Source organism: Rhinoderma darwinii, unplaced genomic scaffold (genome assembly GCF_050947455.1).
Source record: "Rhinoderma darwinii isolate aRhiDar2 unplaced genomic scaffold, aRhiDar2.hap1 Scaffold_502, whole genome shotgun sequence".
In the NCBI taxonomy this organism is placed as follows: Eukaryota; Metazoa; Chordata; class Amphibia; order Anura; family Rhinodermatidae; genus Rhinoderma; species Rhinoderma darwinii.
The window spans coordinates 154,072-175,265 of NW_027464049.1; the positions used below are offsets into that span (position 1 = coordinate 154,072).

The 21,194-nt window shown below is 45.6% G+C and overlaps 1 long non-coding RNA gene across 1 annotated transcript; it reads right to left on the reverse strand.

The window, feature by feature from the left end:
* Positions 1-247: 247 nt before the first annotated feature.
* LOC142720725 (uncharacterized) lies at positions 248-12,265 on the reverse strand. Its single transcript, XR_012873493.1, has 3 exons — positions 12,197-12,265; positions 11,946-12,010; positions 248-1,377 (listed from the first exon to the last, which is right to left on the reverse strand). It is a non-coding gene; the product is annotated as an uncharacterized LOC142720725 (long non-coding RNA).
* Positions 12,266-21,194: the final 8,929 nt, after the last annotated feature.

Here is a 21,194-nt window from a genome sequence, read left to right on the forward strand (position 1 = left end):
GTCTCAAGGGGGTCCATGATAGCGTCAGAGTAGGAGAAATAGTAGACTAGGTATGGGCTTGTTATTATGTAATGGCAGGAAGGAGGTGAAGGGAACAAGTGAGCCCTAATCTACCCACCGCCCTGTCCCTGCCTACTTGCAACGACCCGCCCGAGGTGACGGGGTACAACTTGGCGGCGGTCCCTACGCTGTCTAAGTGCAAGGGGGTACAAACAGGGAACACGCAAGGGAAGGGGCAGTAGGCCACGGAACGCCACGAGGAAACGGAGCGGTGAATGAGCCAGTCAGGATCAGGATGTAGTGGAGTATACAAACGCAGAGCACGGAGCAGGAAGCAAGCCAGGGGCAAAGCGAAGCAGGATAAGCGGAACTGAAGCAAGGCAGAAGCACGGCAGAAGCAGGCTGGAGCAAGGCAGCAGTGGGGCCAGGAATCCAAGAAGAATAACAAGCACTGAGGAAGAGAACACGGCAGGTATAAATGAACAGGGGGCGGAGCTAACTCCGACTGACCAGGCCGCGATAGGCTCTCCCACTCCTGAGCCTGCCACCCTGGTTGGTGGGAGCCGGTGTCAGTCTAAGAGGTCTGGCCTCAGGTGTCGACTGATTAATCTCGGGAGTATACACAGACGTAGTACCTGGCAGATCCTTTACACTCTGTCAGGAAGGTCAAAAGCGGCCAAAGAGGGAAGGGGTTAAGGAAGAATTATGTCAGAAAGTCGATAATCGTAGGTATCAGTACTTCCGATTTAGTTTGCAGTAATATACAATTCACTCCTGTATTTCACTGAAGTCACGTTGGAGTATTCTATGTTGTTTGGTAAGAGTGTTGTTGTCAGATTGCTTTAAGAAAAGAATGATGTCAGAAAGCTGAAATACATAGACTATGATGTATAGAGCTACGAGCAATGAAACTCCATAGTCCTTTGTCTGGTTTAGGTCCAAGTGGATTGAAGAAGTCGGCCATTGCAGAGTTTCAGGAGACTGGCTGTCATCAAATACTGTAGAATCTAATGCTATTATTCTTGACCTCTTGTAGGGGAGCAAAGAACAGTACCTGTTGCAGCTGTTTTATGTGAGGTGGGCTTACATGAAGCAACCTCCTTCTTCTCACCTGGGGGTCTTATGTGCGGTATATTATCCTCAGACCCACTTATCTTTTCCTCCAGGTCAAGGAATTTTCCGTCTAACAGAGGATCAAGTTACAACTGCTCGCAGGTCTCCAGTAATAATTGGTTTCTCTCACGGGTGATGAGTCGGTCTAAATAATATGTGCAGATTTCTTCACATAGGAAGAATCGGTCCAGGTATCTCTTCTTTCACACCTCACGGCAGTAAGGATGGTCAGCAGCAGTACCTTGAAGAGACTTCTCCAAAGCACTGTAAATAAACCAGAATGTAAAACTAATTGATCATTATAAAGTTTCACAGATTAACGGAATAATTCTCTTCAGTACATTTATGTTGAGCCTCCTGCACCTGAGTCTTAACTCTCTCAGGCTGGGTTTACACTGTGCGTTTTTGCCATTAATTTTTTTTGTTTTGGTAGATAAACTAACGTGGAAGTTCATCAAACCAAACAAAAAAAGAATGCTAAAAACGCAACAAAAACACACATTGTAAACCAAGCCTAAAACTTCTTCTGAAGCCTTATCACATATTGGACAAGGGTGTCATGTGACAAATATAGTTCTGAGTCTGTAGGTGTTATGGGCAACCTGGGTAATTTTCGAACAAAATTTCATAAGGAGTTAGTACATGGTCGGTGGGGGTCCCAGTAGTGGGGCCCTTAGCGAGCATATATTTATCACCTATCCAGTGGATAGGTGATAAATGTTCTTAGTGGGAAAACCCTTTAGCTTAAAGGAACAGTGTCATCACAAATAATTTTTTTATATGTTAAAGATGTTAGTGCTTTAATAAAAACGTTTATTTTCATTTGTGTGTTTGTGTTTTACTGTTTCTTATTTTTACACTTTTTCTTCCCTATGGGGGCTGCCATTTTTTGTTCCATTTCTGTGTGTGTCGATTAACGACACACACAGACATGGAATACGGCAGCCACAGTCCCATAGGGACTGCGAACGGCTCCCGTCCCATTGACTGCCGTGTACGGCGTCTGTGTGGGAACTGCGCATGCGCCGCTCCCACACAGTCCTATTCGAAATTGGCGCCGTCCGGCGCCATTTTCCTGTGGACCGGAAGTCGCGGCCGGACAGTAATATTACTACTTCCGGTCGCGGCTTCCGGACTTGTGCACATGGAACAGCGGCAGCAAAGGGAGCGGACGGGCCGGAGGGAGCCGCGGCGGCAGGAGCAGGTAAGAGATTTCAATGTATGTTAGTGTTTGTGTGTGTTTACTACTGTATGTAAACCTACTACACTGTGGGTTACCTCAAAAAATGGCGACACACAGTGTAGGAGGTTAAACCTTTCAAACCCCTCGTTTATCCCGGCACTAGCCAGGATAAAGGAGGGGGGGATGCTGAGAGCTCACTAGAGCGAGGGCTTTTAACCCAATGTTGCAATGCTGCAATTTTGGGAACAGCTCCATCTAGTGACCAAAAATGGGTAGTATTATAAATTAGAAATAATTTATAATATTACATGGACTCGTGCAAAAAAATAAAAAAAATTTGAACAATGTTTAATCACCCACACACTAAAAAAAACATGTTTTTCTGGCAACACATTCCCTTTAAAGGGGTTTTCCAGTCCTAAGAAATTGTAGGAATTTCTTGACATAAATTTCTTGGTTTTGTATAACGGTCATTTAAGCACGACCATCTTTCGGAAAGCAACAGCGGTGAATTCTTTATTGCACGCATCATCGTTTTATACTCCTCATATTGTGCGTTCCATCCCGACAGGCCAATTCTTGAGGGCTAAATGAGTGATTTAATTCTCATCGGAATTTTAAAGAACAGACCTCAAATCTGAAACAGAGATTAAGACAACGTGGCTACAGAAATATAGATGCTGAAAAAGGATACCAAAGAGCAAGGAGTACTAATCGGGACATTCTGTTGAGACAAAAGGTACGTAGATCAAAGGAAATCTGGTCAGATTTGTAACCAACTCTAACACACAATGGCAGAATGATCCCGATCTTAGGGGTGTTCTTCCACACCGACCATTGATGGTGGCTAAAAGAAGCAGAACACTAAAGGACATGTTAGTAAGAAGCCATTATGTACCTCCCTGTGTGTCATCGGGCCCTAAGTGGGGCTCATTCCCATGTGGCCACTGCTCTATCTGTAGCATGATTGTTAGGACAGACACATTTTGTGATTCATCAGGATGTGATGAACACAAAATTGTGCACGTCATTAATTGCAGTACCACGGGGGTCATATATCGCGCCACATGCACTTGTGGTTTGATATACGTGGGTATGACCACACGAGATCTGAGGGTACGCACACAGGAACATGCCAAGGATATGAGGGCAGCAGTGAAATTGGACCCTCAGAAACTCATCAAATTTAAACCAATACCTAAGCACTTTAGGGAGAAACACAAGGGCAGATGTCAGGATTTAAAAGTTCCTGAAATTGATAAACTTTCTTTGGGCTCCCGAGGAGGGAATCTAGCCAAACGTCATGAGCAAATTGAATGTCGTTGGATCATAAAGTTACGCACCCAATCTCCTTTGGGCCTGAATGAGAAGGTATCATTTGTGCCTTTCTTATAGTATGGCTTTGCACAGGTTGTGAACAATATTGCCAGTGATATCCCCCTTTGCAGTATTTTGGGGATTCTTCCATTTTTATATTAAATGTTAGGGCTTCGACTCTTCTACTGGGGATTGTTGTTTGGTTTGGTTTGATGGGTTGTATATTTTGATTTTATTCTTCATCTTTTGTGAGTAACTGTATACTCCTTTTCTGGGTATAACGCCCGTTCATCGGCTGATTGTAACGTTTATGCAGCCGAAAATATTACCGTTGTTGGCAGCACATCTCCCTGTTCATTTTTTTTTTTTTACATAGACCAAAAGAATATTAAAAATAAAAACATTTTCGCTCAAAAGCAGTGGATTTTTTTTTTAACATATCTGGAATCGCGACACCTGTAAAAATCCAAACTGTTACAATATAAAATGAAAACCCCAAAATAACTGTGTTTTTTAGTCACCTCGTATCCCACAAAATAATGTAATAAAAAGTGGTCAAAAAGTCTTATGTACCCCAAAATGGTACAAATTAAAACGACAGCTCGGCCTGCAGAAAATAAGCCCTCATATAGACGGAAAAATTAAAAAGTTATGTCTCAGAATATGGCAACACAAAACAAATTTTATTTTTAATAATGAATTTTCTCCTTGTAAGGGCTTGTCCACATGTAACAAAAATGGCTGCGTATTTTCCATTCGGAGTTGCGAACGGATAATACGCAGCAGAATACAGTAGCAGCAAAGTGGGTGTGAATGAGCGAATGTTATCCACACGCTGCATAAAATGTCAGTCCTGAAATTCACCGGCTGTATGTAAATTCCTGCTGCGGAAAGTGGACTGAATTCCTGCGTTTTTCAGAGGAAATGTCACCATCTCACAGACTTGGAAAAAAAACGCAGCAAAATACGGAATATTTTCTACAGTAAAAAATGCAGGAAATGTTTTTCCATAGCAGATTGTCTGCTAGTCCAAGCGGAAATTCCTGCAGCAATTCCGTGGCTTTTGGAAGGTGGGGAGGAAAAAATGTGAATAAAAATAATGTCAGCGATGGGAAGGGGTTAATAATGTGCTTTGGGTTTGTGTCTGACTAAACACATAGACGTCATTCTTGCCTACTCTCCAGGATTGTCCAGTAGTCTACAAGAAATCTCCCGGCAGAGAAGGAGGTCTCCTGAAAGTCTCCTGACGGCTGAGAGCAGGGGCTCTTGCTGCACATTTATTTCTATGGCCGCATGGTAGCTGTGTAAACATGTATCATTGAGCTCCTGCTTGTGGCTGCACGCAGGGAAGCACTCTACTGGCACTGTTTATGGGGCACTCTACTGCCACTGTTTATGGGGCACTCTACTTGCACTGTTTATGGGGCACTCTACTGGCACTGTTTATGGGGCACTCTACTGGCACTGTTTATGGGGCACTCTACTGGCACTGTTTATGGGGCACTCTACTGGCACTGTTTATGGGGCACTCTACTGGCACTGTTTATGGGGCACTCTACTGGCACTGTTCATGGGGCACTCTGCTGGTATTGGTAATGGAGCCATTTTGGCTGGTGTGGGGGAGTGGATGCAGCTTAGGACTCCTAGAAAACGATTATTTACCCTCACAAACTGAAATGATTGATTCCATATCAAGCCTTGGCTCTTATTTAGACTGGTACAAATCCTAGGATTTATTGACAGAGCTATGACAATCATGATGGATCCGTTGTGTAAAAGATCCCATTGACTTCTAATGGGTCAGTGAGGTTTCGGGCTCTAATGGTGTTGTGAACAGAGCCTAACCTGTGTAGAGTTTTGATGAATCATGTGCTGGGAAGACTTCTATTTACACCTCTTACAGCAAGTACTAAAGCCTCTAACATGTATTGTATATCTGACAAGTTACAATTCTGTATTTCACCCTCTGTCGCCGTGCGGTGTTTTAATGAGACACCATATCCTCCCTATGGCGTGTGGTGGAGCATGACACATTTTCTTTTCTTCTTACGGAATGTGTAAAATTAGAGGAACAGTGTAGGCCCATAATGCAATACAGATCCGTGTGTGTCTCTGTGTGTGTGTGTGTGTGTGTCTGTTTGTGTGTGTGTATGTATGTATGTGTGTGTGTGTGTGTGTGTGTGTCTGTGTGTCTGTGTATGTCTGTGTGTGTGTGTGTTTGTTTGTGTGTGTGTGTGTGTGTGTGTGTGTGAGTGTATGTATGTGTCTGTGTGTGTGTGTGTGTGTGTGTGTGTGTGTATGTGTGTGTGTGTGTGTGTGTCTGTGTGTGTGTGTGTGTGTGTGTGTCTGTGTGTGTGTGTGTGTGTGTGTGTGTGTGTGTGTCTGTGTGTGTGTCTGTGTGTGTGTGTGTGTGTGTGTGTGTGTGTGTGTGTGTGTCTGTGTGTTGCCCGATTTGGAAGTTTATGACAAAAAAAGCCACAACACCTAGCCATGAGAACCCAGGTGTAATGGGATATGGGAATAACAACATTCACAAGTCTTGTACATCTTTCCGCTGTGGTAATTCTTGCCCCGGGGGAACCTCCTACTCTTACTGGAATCATTGAAGCAGAGGCCGGCGGTTATGTGAGGTGAACGTGTACAATATAAGACACCGCTGTCACAATCATTATCCTGTGTCGCCCTAGAAGGATATTATTTCACTTTATATATTCAGATGTCATTGTCGTATTTCAGTCTTGATTTTCTCCAAGCCTCCATGTGATTTTCCTCTTTGCCAGGACTAAGGCCCTGTTCACACGGCAGAATTTTCACGAGGATTCAGACGCATTTTCTGTGTCTGAATCGGCGTGAAAAACACTTGAAAAAAGTGCACCATTGTCTATAAGAAACCACCCATTTATACAGGACAGAATATTAAGCGGGTGAAATTGTACACCGCCTCGCTGAAAAAAAGTGACATGTCACGCGTTTTCCGTTGCATGTTCCACATCAGGTAATCGTAGGCAGATTAGCCCCATTAAATGGTTCTAATCTGTGTGCAGAAACGCCTCAGTTTTTACTACAAAACAACGACCGAAATCTGAGGGTCGGCCGTGGTTTTCTACCGCGGTTTCTCGACCAATTCCACGTCGGATTTTTCCATAAGAAAAATCTGTCATATGAACACAGCCTAATGGCATGCACAATATTTCCCCCCACCCAGAGGGATCCGGCTACAAGGAAGGCAGAATCGGCTTCTAAGAAAGTAGAATGTCATCATCACATTTGCATCTTTAGTGTAAATATTGTAATGTCCGTAATCTGCTAAGCATGTCTATACATTACATATAGATACTTCTTTCTGTTACCTGTCTTGTGTACAGATTATACATCACGCTGCATGGATGGCGGACAGACTGTCAAACACATCAACTGTCCTTGTTGCCCATAGCAACCAATCACAGTGCAGGTTTTTTTCAGAGCAGTTTTGAAATGAAAGCTGAGCTCCGATTGGTTGCGCCAGTCTTTCCTGTTGGACCTTTTTAACCCTTTCACTACCAGGGTTTTTTAGGCATTTTGCCTCTTACTTTTGTCATGTACAAATAAAACCTATATTACTAAGTACAAAAAAATCATACTACACCCCCCATACTTATATATTTTCTGAAAGTAGATTCCAGGTACATTGTCCATTTGCCACTCCGCATAAAATTGCATGACGGTCCTTGTGTGTATAAAGTGTCATTTTTAATTAAAAAAAATGCATACAAATTTATACTTTATGTCAACAGTGTAACCTAAAGCAGAAAATTTTATGCTCAAGGCATCCCAAAAAAAAAATTCAATATGTGCAGCGTTCAAACATACATACATACATACATATATCATACATACATACACACATATATACATACATACACATATATATATATACATACATACAGCATACATACATACATACATACATATATACATACATACATACATATATATATATATATCATGCATACACACATACATACATACATACACACACACATATATATATCGTACATACATACATTCATACATACATACACATATATATATCATACATACACACATATATATATATATCATAAATAGATACATACATACATACACACATATATATCGTACATACATACATTCATACATACATACACACATATATATCATACATACACACACACATATATATATATATATATATATATATATATTATACATATATATATATATATATATATATATCATACATACATACATACATACATACATACAGGGGCATAACTAGGAAAGACTGGGCCCCATAGCAAACTTTTGACTGTGACCCCCCTCCCCTGGGTGTCACACAACCCCCCCCCCCTTGTAGATAGTGCCTTTTTTACAGCCCCCCCTGTAGATAACGCCATACAGCCCCCCTGTAGATAACGCCATACAGCCCCCCTGTAGTTAAAGCCATACAACACCCCTGTAGGTAGCGCCACACAGCCCCCTTTGTAGATATCTACAGAGGGGGCTGTATGGCGTTATCTACAGAGGGGGTTGTATGGCGTTATCTACAGGGGGTACTGTATGGCGTTATCTACAGGGGGGACTGTATGGCGTTATCTACAGGGGGGCTGTATGGCGTTATCTACAGGGGGGCTGTATGGCGTTATCCACAGGGGGGCTGTATGGCGTTATCTACAGGGGGGACTGTATGGCGTTATCTACAGGGGGGGCTGTATGGCGTTATCTACAGGGGGGACTGTATGGCGTTATCTACAGAGGGGGCTGTATGGCGTTATCTACAGGGGGGACTGTATGGCGTTATCTACAGAGGGGGCTATATGGCGCGAACGCCATACAGCCCCCACTGTAGATAACGCCATATAGCCCCCCTTGTAGGAAACGCCATACAGCCCCCCCTGTAGGGAACGCCATACAGCCCCCCCTGTAGGGAACGCCATACAGCCCCCCCTGTAGGGAACGCCATACAGCCCCCCCTGTAGGGAACGCCATACAGCCCCCGCCTGTAGGGAACGCCATACAGCCCCCCCTGTAGGGAATGCCATACAGCCCCCCCCTGCAGGGGCCGCCATACAGTCCCCCCCTGCAGGGGACGCAATACAGTCCCCCCCTGCAGGGGACGCCATACAGTCCCCCCTGTAGGAAACGGCATACAGCCCCCCCTGTAGGGAACGCCATACAGCGTCCCCAGCCCCCCCAAAAAATGCGACCTACAATGTGTCTTACAAATAACATGCATCCCCTATCCACAGGACAGGGGATACATGTGTGATCGCTGGCAGCAATAAGGAGAACGGGGGACCGAAAGTCCCCCGAAGTTCTCCATGACTAACCTCTGACTTCCGGCGTCTGTGTCGGCAGCTCAATAAAAATGAAAGGAGCGCTGGTCACGGATGCGCACAAGCGCGACCGGCACTCCATTCATTTCTACGGAGCTGCCGACACAGACCCCGGAAGTCCGAGGTTTGTGATGGAGAACTTCAGGGGACTTTCAGTTCCCTGTTCTCCCTATCAATGCCAGCGATCACACATGTATCCCCTGTCCTGTGGAGAGGGGATACATGTCTTTTGTTTAACTCTGCCGTAGTCTTCAGTGGGGTCCCGCTGTAGCAGCCATAGCGGCTGCTAGGAGAGCCTCCGGCCATGGTGGGGGCCAGTGCCGGTGGGCGACACGGGCCCCCTCATGCCCCTCATACATATATATCATACATACATACATACATACATACATACATACCACTTGTGCCTGTGTCTACATGTACATATATTATCTCCATAAAATTACAAATTGAAAACACCAAAAATGTGGTTTTAAGCAGGAAATGTACAAAAAAAAAGTAACAATCTATAAAATGCAGGGATTACACACCTAGAAAAATGAGGCGTCCACAAAGCTCCTATTTTCCTGGAAGCAGACAACCTGACGATTGCAGTTGTCTTGACGTGGTCCTGTCGGCCGTGTTCACCTTAACTATCACACCTTAGGGTATGTTCACACGAGGGCGTCTGTAACGGCTGAAATTACGGGGATGTTTCAGCCTGAAAACATCCCCGTAATTTCAGCCGTAACGGCATGTGCAGGCGCTTGAGCGCCGCGTCCATTACGGACGTAATTGGCGCTGCTATTAATTGAAGTCAATGAATAACGGCTCCAAATACGGCCAAAGAAGTGACAGGTCACTTCTTTGACACGGGCGTCTATTTACGCGCCGTCATTTGACAGCGGCGCGTAAATTACGCCTCGTGTGAACAGACAAACGTCTGCCCATTGCTTTCAATGGGCAGATGTTTGTCAGCGCTATTGAGGCGCTATTTTCGGACGTAATTCGGGGCAAAAACGCCCGAATTACGTCCGTAATTAGTGCGTGTGAACATACCCTCAGATATAGGATAGAGGAATTTATTTTTAAAAACAAATGCATTAAAATTCACATTTGTGCCTAAAACTCACATACAATCAGCGATTTTGAGAAAATATCATTTACAATGAATAGATCAAGGTGATAAAAGCTTATATATATATATATATAAATACCACATACATCTACAGCCACAAAAGTGTGCGCTCTCAAAACACTGAAACAGAAGCCCTACAATATTTGGCCATCATCCATGTATTTGAAAAAAAAAAATACTCCACACAACAAGCAACTTCTACTGTATGCAACCAAAATCACACATAGCACATAGCATAATACGTGTATAAAAATACAACTTAGGCCTTATTCACACCAGCGTATTCCACATCCGTGTTAGGCCTTATTCACACGAACGTGTGCATCTTGCAGTTCCGTGTGTCATCAGTGAATGGTGCGTGGCTGCGTGATTTTCACGCATATGCCATCCTTATGACACGCGGTTTTGATGTTTAGAAAAAGAAATGAAGGACGTGCTTTTATTTTTTCCTTCATTTATTTATCTACTGTTGCGCGAGTCACGTTCGACACACGGAAGTGCTTCCATGTGCTGCGCGTGATTTTCACGCACCCACTGACTTCAATGGGTGCGTGATGCGGGAAAAACGGCCAAGTATAGTACATGTCGTGAGTTTTACGCAGCGGACACACGCTGCGTGAAAATCACGGACTGTCTGAACGACCGCATTGACTAACACAGGTCCGTGCGACGTATCATGGACGTTAAACGCGTTCGTGTGAATAAGGCCTTACGTGTGTTAAAACAACGGACATCACACGGACCTATGCAATTCAATGGGGCCATTCAGAATCAATACTAGGAGTAAGAAAGACAAAGTATTAGGACAAATCCCAATCAATGGAAACATTTTCATGTAGAACAGAGACCAGTCCCCAACAGTGTATTTTATAGCTTTAGGTGTATTATATATTATCTCATTTTTATGCTTCTACAATGTGTCTCTTATCAGTGAGTTATTATAATGAGCTTTATTCTTATTATATCACAACAGTAGCTATTATGGGGTTTCTGAGGGGTTCATACAATTATTCACACAGAGACACTTTATTAGGAGTCCTGCCACCCCTCCCCCTACAATGCTGCAGGTAAACATTGCGGACGTCAGAGTGACAGGCGGCATGGATAGGTCCGCTCCCTGCCGCCTGCTTTTATTACTTGTAGTAATGATAACAGTAAGGTAAGCAGTGTCTCCCCTGACTGCTAGCAAAGTTTGGGGTACATGTCTGGGATACATGGCACAAGTGCCCAGCACTGAGACACCAAGTAGTAGAGATGACTCCTGAACCCTGTACCTTTCCTTCACCACGACATTACAATATACAATATTATATAGTACAAGTCCTCAGCAGTTACAAGACATGGAATCAGTGGCTATTACAAGATGTTTGCCCATTTGGCCTAGGTATTTAACCGGTCAGGGGGCTTCTCCCATATGACTTTCTAACATAAATCAGGGGCGGACGTACTATATGTGAGAACTGTGCAGTTACATTGGGGCCCAGCAGGTCAGGGGGCCCTCTGCCACCCCGAAAGTAACTAGTAGCGTCCTAATGTCTATTAGATTGCATGTAAAGGTTTGGGCTAATGAATTTCTTGTAGGCAATAATGTGTGGCAAGTGCTCTTGGCAGGGTGACCGTGCCTTATATCCCCCAACACTGCTCCACCCCTAATCCCCAATTAACTTTACTGTACCCCTAGTCACCTCAACCAATTACCTTAAATCTATCTTCAGGCCAAAACCGTTCCCTATTGTTCCCTTACGTGTCCCCCCTAGACTACATGGCACCACTAGTCATATGGCCATCTTCATACTATACAAAGAAACCCATTACCTACACGATCCCCATCCCTATATATAGTAACTAAAGATGGATATACCTCATATAGATGAAATATTACTTCAGAGAGTCCCCCTGGCAGCAGGCAGCCGATCCCAAGGTTTTCTGGAACGAAAAGTTAAAATTGTGATGTGAGCTTAGTATGGGTCATCATATCAACAAATATATGTTCAGCCAATTGACAACATTGGGGAATTTGTTCCCGTAGCCTCTCATGTGTCTCTATAGGAACATTCTGGATGACATCACATTATAGCATTTCTATAGGTTGTTATTTTCTATAATACTTACATATATACGGTGGATCTTCTAGCATGTCGGCTGTCACTGGTGCCACATATTCACATGTTTTATATGTCTGTAATATACATAATGGGTTTACTGCATATACATAAAATAACCCCATATCTATAATGTATAATAATATATTTACTGTCACACTGTAATGGCCGGAAGGAGGTGAAGGGAAAGTGAGCCCTAATCTACCCACCGCCCTGTCCCTGCCTACTTGCAACGACTCGCCCTAGGCGACGAGGTACAACTGGGCGGCGGTCCCTACGCTGTCTAAGTGCACAGGAAAACAAACAGGGAACATGCAAGGGAAGGGGCAGTAGCCACGGAACGCCACGAGGAAACGGAGCGGCGAACGGACAGTCAGGACCAGGACGAAGTGAGTACACCCAAGCGGGCAAGGAGACAGAAGCAAGCCAGGGGCAAAGCAAAGCAGGTCAAGCAGAACTGCAGCAAGGCAGAAGCACGGCAGAAGCAGGCTGGAGCAAGCAGCAGTGGGGCCAGGAATCCAAAAGAATTACAAGCACTGAGGGAGAGAACAGGGCAGGTAATAAAGGACAGGGGGCGGAGCTAACTCCGACAGACCAGGCCGCGATAGGCTCTCCCACTCCTGAGCCTGCCACCCTGGTTGGTGGGAGATGGTGTCAGTCGAACAGGTCTGGCCTCAGGTGTGGATTGATTAATCCCAGGAGTATACCTAGATGAAGTACCTGGCAGATCCCTAACAGTACTCCCCCTTTTATGAGGGGCCACCGGACCCTTACTAAGGGGACCCGGTTTAGTGGGGAAGAGAAGGTGGAACCTCCTGATCAATACCCCAGCGTGAACATCACGGGCAGGTACCCAAGTCCTCTCCTCCGGCCCGTATCCTCTCCAATGGACCAGGTACTGGAGGGAGCCCTGGACCATCCTACTGTCCATAATCTTGGCCACCTCGAATTCCACCCCCTCAGGGGTGAGAACGGGAACAGGAGGTATCCTCGAGGGGGACCAGGACGGGGAGCAGCGTTTAAGGAGGGAGGCATGGAAGACGTCATGTATGCGAAATGATGGAGGGAGCTCCAGACGGAAGGATACAGGGTTGAGGACTTCAATGATCTTATAAGGTCCAATAAATCGGGGAGCAAACTTCCTGGACGGGACCTTAAGGCGCAAGTTCCTGGACGACAACCAGACCAAATCCCCGACGACAAACCGGGGGTTAGCAGAACGTCTACTATCCGCCTGAATCTTTTGTGCGCTCTGGGACGCCTCTAGGTTCTTCTGAACCTGGGCCCAGACGGTGCACAGTTCCCGATGAACATCCTCTACCTCAGGATTATTGGAACAACCAGGGGAGACGGAGGAGAATCTTGGGTTAAACCCGAAATTACAGAAAAACGGGGAGACCCCTGACGAGTTACTGACCCGGTTATTCAAGGAAAATTCAGCAAGGGGAAGGAATGAGACCCAATCGAATTGACAGTCAGAGATGAAACACCTTAAATATTGTTCCAGGGATTGGTTGGTCCTTTCCGTTTGGCCATTAGTTTCGGGATGGAAGGCGGAGGAGAAGGACAGATCAATCTCCAACTTTTTACAAAAAGCTCTCCAAAATAAGGAAACAAATTGTACCCCTCTGTCAGAAACGATATTGACTGGGGCCCCATGGAGACGCAGGATGTGTTTCACAAACAAAGAAGCTAACGTCTTGGCGTTAGGTAGCTTCTTAAGGGGCACAAAGTGGCACATCTTGCTGAAGCGGTCGACTACCACCCACACCACCGACTTGCCCTGAGATGGAGGCAAATCGGTGATAAAATCCATGGAGATAAGGGTCCAAGGTCTCTGGGGAATGGGCAAGGAACGTAGTAGGCCCGCAGGTCGGGACCTAGGGGTTTTGGACCTAGCGCAAACCTCACAAGCGGCGACGTAAGCCCTAACGTCTTTAGGCAACACAGGCCACCAATAGTTTCTGGTAATGAGGTGTTTGGTGCCCAAGATGCCAGGATGACCAGATAGAGCGGAGTCATGGTTTTCCCTGAGTACCCTCAGCCGGTATTGCAGGGGAACAAACAGTTTGTCCCCAGGGACGTTCCCGGGAGCTGCACCCTGATCAGCCGCGATATCAGAAGCTAAATCAGAATCCGTGGCAGAGACGATTATACCAGGGGGTAAAATACAAGCAGGATCCTTCTCAGAAGGAGGATTGGCCATGAAACTACGTGACAGAGCATCAGCCTTAATATTCTTGGACCCAGCCCTATAGGTAACCAAGAAATTAAATCTGGTAAAGAATAGTGCCCACCGAGCTTGTCTAGGATTAAGCCTGCGGGCCGATTCTAGGAAAACCAGATTGTTGTGATCCGTAAGGACCGTTACCTGGTGTCTGGCCCCCTCCAGGAAGTGCCGCCACTCCTCAAAAGCCCATTTAATGGCTAGAAGTTCGCGGTTGCCAATATCATAGTTACTCTCCGTGGGCGAAAACTTCCTAGAGAAGTAAGCACAGGGGCGGAGATGGGTGAGGGAGCTGGTACCCTGGGACAAGACGGCCCCCACTCCCACCTCGGAAGCGTCAACCTCCACAATAAATGGCTCCTCTTGGTTGGGCTGAATCAGCACGGGGGCCGAGATAAAGCACTTCTTGAGGGTCTCAAAGGCCTGGACGGCCTCAGGGGGCCAATGGAGGACATCAGCACCCTTGCGGGTAAGGTCCGTAAGAGGCTTAGCGACGACCGAGAAGTTGGCAATAAATCTCCTGTAATAGTTGGCGAACCCTAAAAAACACTGTAACGCCTTAAGGGAGGCAGGTTGGACCCATTCCGCCACAGCCTGAACCTTGGCAGGGTCCATGCGGAATTCATGAGGAGTGAGGATTTACCCTAAAAATGGTATCTCCTGTACCCCAAAGACACATTTTTCAGTCTTAGCAAACAGATTATTCTCCCGAAGGACCTGGAGCACCTTCCTGACATGCTCCACGTGGGAGGACCAGTCCTTGGAAAACACCAGTATGTCATCAAGGTACACAACAAGAAAATTACCCAGGTACTCTCTCAGGATTTCATTAATAAAATTCTGGAAGACAGCGGGGGCATTACACAACCCAAAGGGCATGACCAGGTATTCGAAATGACCCTCGGGTGTGTTGAACGCAGTTTTCCACTCATCCCCCTCTTTGATGCGGATAAGGTTATATGCTCCCCGTAGATCGAACTTAGAAAACCATTGGGCTCCCTGAACCTGATTAAAAAGATCCGGAATCAAAGGAAGTGGGTACTGGTTCCTTACGGTGACCTTATTCAGGTTACGATAATCAATGCACGGCCTAAGACCACCATCCTTCTTCCCCACGAAGAAGAAGCCAGCACCTACAGGAGAAGTCGAGGGGCGAATGAAACCCTTGGCCAGGCATTCTTGGATATATTCCCTCATAGCTTTACGTTCAGGACATGAAAGATTAAATATCCTCCCCTTAGGAAGCTTGGCACCAGGCACCAAATCGATAGCGCAATCGTAATCTCTATGGGGGGGCAACACCTCGGAGGCCTCCTTAGAAAACATATCGGCGAAGTCCTGAACAAACTCAGGAAGCGTGTTTACCTCCTCCCGGGGAGAAATAGAGTTAACAGAAAGACATGACATAAGACATTCATTACCCCATTTGGTGAGATCCCCAGTATTCCAATCAAACGTGGGATTATGCAACTGCAACCAGGGAAGGCCTAAAACCAGATCAGACGATAATCCCTGCATCACCAGTACAGAGCACTGCTCCAAATGCATGGAGCCAACAAGGAGTTCAAAAACAGGAGTATGCTGAGTAAAATAACCATTAGCAAGGGGAGTTGAGTCGATTCCTACTACAGGGATAGGATAAGGTAAATCAATACAAGGCATCTTTAGAGACATAGCAAATTCCGCAGACATGATATTAGCAGATGACCCTGAATCCACGAAAGCACTGCCCGTGGCAGCCCGGCCAGCAAACGAGACCTGAAAGGGAAGCAAAATTTTATTGCGTTTCACATTAACGGGAAATACCTGTGCGCCCAAGTGACCTCCCCGATGATCACTTAGGCGCGGAAGTTTTCCGGCTTCTTATTCTTGCGCCTGGGACAGGTGTTCAGTAGATGCTTGTCGTCCCCACAGTAGAAGCAGAGACCATTCATTCTGCGAAACTCCCTACGTTGTCGAGGGGACATGGAGGCCCCGAGTTGCATAGGTACCTCCGAGTCCTCCGTGGAGGGGCGAGGAGACGGGACCTCGGGGGGGATCACAGAAAAGTCAGAGGGGAGCACACTGAAGCGTTCTAGCTGACGTTCCCTGAGACGTCGGTCAAGTCGTACTGCTAGGGCCATAACCTGGTCAAGGGAGTCAGACGAGGGGTAGCTAACCAGCAGATCCTTCAGGGCGTCAGATAATCCTAACCTAAACTGGCACCTTAGGGCCGGATCGTTCCACTGAGAAGCTACGCACCACTTCCTAAAATCAGAACAGTATTCCTCAACCGGTCTCCTACCCTGACGTAAGGTCACCAGCTGACTCTCGGCTAAGGCAGTCCTGTCAGTCTCGTCGTAAATGAGTCCGAGGGCAGAGAAAAAACGATCAACAGAGGAAAGTTCAGGGGCGTCAGGAGCCAAGGAGAAGGCCCACTCTTGGGGCCCTTCCTGGAGTCGGGATATGATGATACCCACCCGCTGGTTCTCGGAACCTGAGGAGTGGGGCTTTAGGCGGAAATACAGTCTGCAACTCTCCCGGAAGGAGAGAAACGTCTTACGGTCCCCTGAGAACCGGTCAGGTAACTTGAGGTCGGGTTCTAGAGGTGAGGTGAGGGGTACTACTAAAGCAGCGTCACCCTGATTGACCCTTTGGGCCAGGGCCTGGACCTGTAGGGAGAGGCCCTGCATCTGCTGGGCCAGGGTCTCAAGGGGGTCCATGATAGCGTCAGCGTAGGAGAAATGGTAGACTAGGTAAAGGCTTGTAATTATGTAATGGCCGGAAGGAGGTGAAGGGAAAGTGAGCCCTAATCTACCCACCGCCCTGTCCCTGCCTACTTGCAACGACTCGCCCTAGGTGACAAGGTACAACTGGGCGGCGGTCCCTACGCTGTCTAAGTGCACAGGAAAACAAACAGGGAACATGCAAGGGAAGGGGCAGTAGCCACGGAACGCCACGAGGAAACGGAGCGGCGAACGGACAGTCAGGACCAGGACGAAGTGAGTACACCCAAGCGGGCAAGGAGACAGAAGCAAGCCAGGGGCAAAGCAAAGCAGGTCAAGCAGAACTGCAGCAAGGCAGAAGCACGGCAGAAGCAGGCTGGAGCAAGCAGCAGTGGGGCCAGGAATCCAAAAGAATTACAAGCACTGAGGGAGAGAACAGGGCAGGTAATAAAGGACAGGGGGCGGAGCTAACTCCGACAGACCAGGCCGCGATAGGCTCTCCCACTCCTGAGCCTGCCACCCTGGTTGGTGGGAGATGGTGTCAGTCGAACAGGTCTGGCCTCAGGTGTGGATTGATTAATCCCAGGAGTATACCTAGATGAAGTACCTGGCAGATCCCTAACACACACATGTCATTATCTATCACAGGGCGAGTCAGACATTGAACACATTTTGTAATGTAACGTAGACCCAGGGAACATAACTATAGGGGTGAAGAGGTTGTACAGGCCCTGGTGTCCATGACTGGCATAAGGGGGTCACAATCTGAACAAATCCCCACTGCCGCCATCACCTGGAGGAATCCTGATTTTACTTGTCGCCCCCTTGACTGCCCTAGACCACCATACAATGAAAAAACAATTCCCCTTTACTGTCTTAAACCACCAGTGAATTTACACTGAACCCTTTCACAGCCCTAGACCACCAGATAAATATAAAAAACTGTATAGAAACATGACCCTGTGGGATGGGGTGGGTGGGTGAGCCTACTTTACTTGTTGCCCAGGACCCCATCTTACATAAAGCCTGTTGTGTCTGTGGGAGTGCAGATTATATATGGTATATGATAGTTGGCAGGACCTGGTATAGATTTGGCACCAAGGCCCCGGAGCTTATAGTTATGTCTCTATATAAGCCTAAACTTAAGGGAAACTATAGAGAACTGTGGAGTTTCTGATTCTTCTCTCTTTTGTGGTGTCTCTGGACACATATAATGTGGATACATGTAATGAATATTCTGGGCATGTACCGGGTTACCTGACAACATATAAGTTTGGGTGGCAGCTTAGTCTGGATGCCATAGTTGACCACACCGGGTTTCCAGGCTCTTGGTCTCTGTTCCTAATATATTACAGGTTTGTAGCTTGTCAGTAATAAGCGGTCACTACATTTTGTGTAGGACATTTTTTTCTATTCTTCCATCTACCACCCCCAGCATTGAAGCGAGGAATATTAGGAAGAACAACCTTGTTTTCTGAGGGACAATGTGAGAAAACTGAAATTGGGCTCTTGGAGAAAATATCCATTATTGCTATAAACCATCCAGCCAGTAAATATGTGATATAACGTGTGTAGAGATAAAGAAATATTCTGCACTTACCTTGGACTCTCCTACTTTATATGCTGGGTATTAGTTTGGCGCTCTCCTTATTTTTGGAGCAGCCCCTCCTACACCTGGACCCGAGGCCATCACAGAGCTCTTCATTGGGCTGTTACTTTTTTATTACTCCTGGAAATGTAAGAAGAAATTGACAACTGGGTGACGTTATTCTCTTTTCTCAATGGCCATGGTCTGATACTATACAATGAGTGCTGACAGTTTCATAATGTTTAGGGACACATCCTATAGACAAGAGATATTGTATCCCCCATATTCAAACATTCCCAGGCGGAATTATAGAGGAATGGAAAAACTCAGAGTGCTAAGAGGAGATGCTCCAGCATAATAATTTTATGGGAAATACAATTATTTACTCGTCATAAGAACAGACAAGTCCAGAACATATGACCAGTATTATATACATAGAAGAGATAATCCATCATTCCTGGGATTGGAGGTTAATTGTAATAAAATATTATAATATAAGATTACACTTCATGGAAAATACAATTTGACAGTTATAGACTTAGACAGCAGTGGATTTGGTATCACTATATAGCAGGTAATGGAGTTGGTCCTCTCCTCTTTGCGGCTGGCTGGTGACAACCTGTGCAGGACTCCGCTCTCCAGAGGAACTACATTGGCAGCAAGCAAAGTGGTGGAGAATTGTCCCAAAGGTCATGGGAAGGGAATGGAGAGGTAAACAAACATCACGCCCGGCTCTCCTCAGTAGCTACATTGGGCCCCATAATGGAGGGCCCAGTTTGATCTTTGCTATGAGGACCCCAGTCTTCTATGTCCGGCTCTATATCCAGGAGTAAGATTATGTGACTGAGCGCTGTATTCAGGACACTGTCCCGGCAGCAGCAGTTCTGGGACTAATCAAGGGATCTGTTCAGACAAGATCTAAGAAAAAGATACAAAACCTCTGATCACAGGATAGATACAATAATAGTTGTCATGTTACCAGAGGTTACACTTATACATTACACGTATACACTATTTAACATTGATGTCTATAGGTGACAGGTGACCAACATATGACATATATCAGAGGTGTCCGTCACCGCCATCCTGTAAGAAACGTGTACAGTATGTTAGAGTTTTCCCATGAGCGACATATTTGACGTAACCAAAGGATATGTAATAAACGTCAGATAAATGCGGGTCCCATCTGTACACCAATCTCTAGAATGGGGCCCCCTAAACCCTGTTCTAGCATTTTGTGCTCACGAATTCCCGGCCACTTACAGATTACATGGTCGGAGTTACGTAAACAGCGTAGCTCGCTGAACTACGCTGTTGCTCTAACTCCCATAGTAGTGAATGGCAGCTACGGAAGCAGCATAGCATGCGAGCTACGCTGTTTGGGTAACTACTATTCAGTTCTATGGGGCTTTCCCCCTTCATAGTAGGAAATCAGCCGGAACACAAAAAGGTAGAACAGGGTTTAGGGGGCCCCGTTCCAGAGTTGGTTCTCTCTGAGCTGCAATACCGAGCACAGCCACTACCAAATGCATGGAGCTTTCCTGGTAAACAATGAAGAGGACATGTGGCTGACCAGGGTGGTGCGGCCCCTTTACTCAGCTGATCATGGGGGTAGTAGGAGTCAGATCTCCACCGATCTGATATTTACTATTAATAATAAAGTTATGGAAAATCCCTTTAAAAGGTAAATAAGACATTTTATACAAAGGACAGAACATACATATAAAATTATCGAGGATCTGACGTCTCTCCTGGCATGTCTGTCCTAGAAAATACTTGAGAATTCACATTTCCATTCACACAGTACTGACTGCTGTAATTTTCAGGAAATAATAAATTGTAACTTTAATGGGGAAATAAATAACCTCGAAATCTGAATGTAAAATCCACATGTTCAGTTTTACTTTTGTTCATAGAAACATTTTACTGGAACTTGAAAAAAAACCAAAAAACAACCCTGTCAATTACAGGAAAAAAAAAATCCTTCTACAATCATATAGTTGTGGTGAGATGCTGGTTATAAATTGCTGCAGTAATGTCCAGTGTGAATCTGGTCTTATATGAGAATTCTAGAGCGTAGATATTTCATGTATCCAGTAACATGTATAATTAATAACACTGATATTATAGCTGATAAATAATAAAATGCTGCCTCTTACCTGTCAATCACAGTCAATCACAGTCCTGGTCAAAATGTTATTCCCAAAAATGTGAGAAAAAGGCCAACAATCGTGATCTGTAGGAAACACACTGATCAAATATCAAGTGCAAAGTGAGTGGAATCCAGCTGCACATAGAACCTAGCGACTAGTACTGTCTATGACATCATCAGTGACATCATAAGCGGCTGCAGTATCGGTTACATCATCGATTATCTCCTACTGCCTGGATAGACTGTCTGTGTATACACTGGATATAGGCGTTACATGGGACTGCTGTTTTATAAGCATGGAAGATACATGCCCACTTGGTCAAAAGCTAAAAAAAA